This window comes from Sphaeramia orbicularis, chromosome 3 (genome assembly GCF_902148855.1).
Source record: "Sphaeramia orbicularis chromosome 3, fSphaOr1.1, whole genome shotgun sequence".
In the NCBI taxonomy this organism is placed as follows: Eukaryota; Metazoa; Chordata; class Actinopteri; order Kurtiformes; family Apogonidae; genus Sphaeramia; species Sphaeramia orbicularis.
In genome coordinates, this window is record NC_043959.1 from 20,062,456 (window position 1) to 20,066,919 (window position 4,464).

Sequence of the window (4,464 nt, forward strand, 5' to 3'; positions counted from 1 at the left end):
CTTTTTCAAACTTCTTCTCTTCCTCTTTGTCTGGACCATGATGAAATGTGAGTACAGGTCTGTCAGGGTCTTGGGTAGCTCTCCTCTCTGGTCTGAAGTCAACATGTGCTCCAGAACTGTACACTGATCCAGCAGAAGACTGGGATTTGACACATGATGTGGAGGCTCCTGGATGTTTTGATGTGAAATGATTCTGTTGGACAGATCTTCATCCCTGCTCTCCTCCTGAAGTACTCCTCCTTCTGGGTATCAGTAAAACCTCGGACCTCTGTAACCCTGTCGACACATGAAGGAGGATCTGATTGGCTGCTGCAGGTCTGGACGTTATCCAGATGAGAGCAAATGGAAGCAGATTCCCCTTGATGAGGTTTGCCAACAACAAACCGACTGATGTCTTTTGCGTGACATCGGAAACTACGGCGAAATTATGGAAATCTAATGAAAACCTGCTTCATCCAGGCCGTCAAAGATGAACAGAAGTTTCCAGACAGCGATCTGCTCTGCTGTGACCTTCTGTAATGTTGGATGGAAAATATGGAGCAACATCAGCAGACTATACTGCTCATCTCTGATCAGATTCAACTCCCTGAAGGAAAGTAGAACCACCAGACCGATGTCCTGGTTTTCCAAACCTTCAGCCCAGTCCAGAGTGAACTTCTGCACTGAGAAGGTTTTTCCAACTCCAGCGACGCCATTTGTGAAAACAAGTCTGATGTGCTTCTGCTGGTCAGGAAAGGCTTTGAAAATGTCACTGCACTTGATTGGAGTGTCTTGGATGGTTGTCTTCTTGGAACCTGTCTCCATGCTCCTCACCTCATGTTGGGTGTTAACGTCTTCACTCTGTCCTTCTGTTATGTAGAGCTCAGTGTAGATCCGGTTTAGAGGAGTTCCACTTCCTGCTTCAACACCTCCTTCAGCCACACATTCACACCTCTTCTTCAGACTGAGCTTATGTTCTTCTAAAACCAAACCATAAAAAAATACTTTAAGTAAAAACAGCAGCCTTTACAACACCGACCCAATAAAGAAATATTTAGATTTAGGGTGCCATATTTAATGCTGTAACTGGTGAATTTTTTAACTACCTACCCTACAGTGGCTGCAAAAAACGACAAAGGAAAAGAAAAAGACTTCAGTCATACTGTCTTACTTTGTATCGTGCTGTCAGCCTCCAGTCCAATTATTGTTCTCTGACTTTTTCTACACTGGGGACAGGATGAGTCTCCTGATGAAGTGGACTGGTCCCAGTATAAAGTCATGCATTGTCTGCAGAACCAGTGTCCACAACTGGTGGAGACCGGATCATTCAGGATCATCTGACACAAAGAACAGGACGGTGTTTCCACCTCAGGAGTATGAGTCCACTTCCTGTAAACATGAACACATTGGGCCTCATAATCAGCTGGTTTCTTATTTATCTCCTCAATTAGTTTTAGTTAGTTTAGTTTTATTTGAGTACATAGAATCATCAGACAACCAAGAACCATACAACATGGTCAAAAAAAAATTTTCGGCACTCAAAAAGGAGTGGGAAAAAGTAAAACTTACAGACTCCCACCCACTTTTTACAAACTGATAATTAAATTAATTCCGCTTCCTTTGCTTTGTTAACACCCTTTTTTTTCTGTATATTTTTCCAATAACACAAAGCATCCACACAAACCATTCACATACACTTTTTTGTCACCTGACACACAATCAGATTTACATAATCAACCATTTTTAATATGAACTATAATATTTATATACACTTTAAATATTTACTACAAATGTACAATGATTAATAAACGTGATAGTATCTCCTAACATGATAGTCTGTATTAATTCATTACAATAATATCTTATTTTATGCATTCTTCTATATTAAAACTAGATATACACTTAATGTTTTATCTGTATTTTGTTACTATAGTGGATTTATACATCCTTTAAATGCACAAACTGAGGAAGACATTTTAAAGTTCTGCCCCAGAATATTCCACAGATGTACCCCTCTAACAGAGATACACTAGCTTTTTATATTTGTTCTACACTTAATTTTCTTGAAGATTTCAGTTCCCCTTAAATTATCTCCTTTAGACTGTAGGGGAGCATATGGTCATGGACTTTATACATTATGATAAGAGTATTCAGGTCGACAAGATCGTGTTAGAAAAGGAAATTAGAAAATCTTCCATACATCCATGAAATATGCGGTCAGTTTTGTTCGTATCCATAAGCATGCTGATGTATTAGTGTTTTTTTATTTTGCAAGTAAATATGTTGACAGTAGCTTATTAAAATGACGTACACAGAAAAATGTCTTTATACTTTGTGGAAATTCACTATATTTGTGTTAGAAATGTGCATTTTCTGACATTGCAAGAAGAGCCATTTGATTGAATTAAACTTATGACCCTTGGTGCAGGTACAGTATGTGCTCTTTAGTTTGTTTTCCATAAGATAATTCCAGGTATAACCTCACTCTTACCTTTTCCCTGTTGGTCCAGGGTCATGGCTAAAGTTCAGAGGGATGCTTTTAGACCAGTCACTGTTCATAGACAGACAGATGGACGCTGGAGACTCTGGTCTTTGTCTGTGAAGAAAACACATGCCGTATACACACCATCATTACTTAATTGCTCATTTGTCCATCTTCATGTGTTGCAACCTCTATAAACATACAACCCCAATTTCAAAGAACATGGTCCACAGAAGATGGCGGTGTTTCTGGATCTCAAAGCTCATTAAAATGGACTGAGGTAAAGTGGAAACTGATCCGAGTCAGACCCATCAGAATGTAAAGATTGTGATTGTGAACCATGGACAGTGTCCTCCAGACTAAAGAGGAGGGGACCGTTGGGCTTGTTGTCAGCTCTCAGGTCCAAAGCCTGCATCTGTGATGGTATGGGGCTGCATTAGTGTCTATGGAATGGGCAGCTTGAACATTTGGGAAAAACTATCAATGTAAAAGGAATCTACAGGTTTTAGATCAACAAATGCTCCATCCAGACCATGACTTATACAGAGAACACCTGGAGTATTTCATCAAGACAATGTTCAACCACACACTGCATTTATTACAGCAGAGGAGTCCTGGTCCTGAGGAGGCCTGGTTTAAGTCCAGAACTTTCACTGATAGATAACATTTGGTGCAACATGAAATAAAAACACTAAGAAGACCCAGCTTTTTCAGTTCTTGTTTTGTGTTGTTTTAGGGTAAAACTGTGTCTTACTTTGTGCCTGATGGTCCAGGTTCATGGCTAAAGTTCAGAGGGATGCTTATAGACCAGTCACTGTTCATAGACAAACAATCAGAGGCTGGAGACTCTGGTCTGTGTCTGTGAAGAAAACAAATGCCTTATACAGGGTGGGGAAGCAAAATTTACAATATTTTGAGGCAGGGATTGAAAGACAGTGTATGACCAATTAGTTTATTGAAAGTCATGAGAATTTATTTGCCACAAGAAAATTGACATAATAGAAAATGTTTTTATTCTGTGTCCTCCTTCTTTCTCAATAACTGCCTTCACACGCTTCCTGAAACTGCGTGAATCAGGCCTTCATGGTCAAACAGCTGCTAGGAAACCACTGCTCAGGAGAGGCAACAAACAGAAGAGATTTATTTGGGCCAAGAAACACAAGGAATGGACATTAGACCAGTGGAAATCTGTGCTTTGGTCTGATGAGTCCAAATTTGAGATCTTTGGATCCGACCGCCGTGTCTTTGGGCGACGCAGAACAGGTGAACGGATGGATGCTACATGCCTGGTTCCCACCGTGAAGCATGGAGGGGGAGGTGTGATGGTGTGGGGGTGCTTTGCTGGTGACGCTGTTGGGGATTTATTCAAGATTGAAGGCAACCTGAATCAGCATGGCTACCACAGCATCCTGAAGTGACATGCCATTCCATCCGGTTTGCGTTTAGTTGGACCATCATTTATGTTTCAACAGGACAATGACCCCAAACACACCTCCAGGCTGTGTGAGGGATATTTGACCAAGAAGGAGAGTGATGGAGTGCTGCGCCAGATGACCTGGCCTCCACAGTCACTGGACCTGAACCCAATCGAGATGGTTTGGGGTGAGCCGGACCGCAGAGTGAAGGCAAAAGGACCAACAAGTGCTAAGCATCTCTGGGAACTTCTTCAAGACTGTTAGGAAACCATTTCAGGTGACTACCTCTTGAAGCTCATCAAGAGAATGCCAAGAGTGTGCAAAACAGTCATCAGAGCTAAGGGTGGCTACTTTGAAGAAACTAGAATATAAGATATGTTTTCAGTTATTTCACACTTTTTTGTTAAGTACATAATTCCACATGTGTTCATTCACAGTTTTGATGCCTTCAGTGAGGATCTACAATGTAAATAGTCATGAAAATAAAGAAAATGCAAAGAATGAGAAGGTGTGTCCAAACTTTTGGCCTGTACTGTATATATATATATATATAATATATAATAATTATATATATATACCATTATTATT

At 40.5% G+C, this 4,464-nt stretch overlaps 1 pseudogene; it reads right to left on the reverse strand.

Annotated features, from left to right (window-relative positions):
• Positions 1 to 2,495, reverse strand: part of LOC115417170 (transcription factor E2F8-like) — a 15,026-nt pseudogene extending 12,531 nt beyond the window's left edge.
• Between the last annotated feature and the right edge of the window lie 1,969 nt (positions 2,496 to 4,464).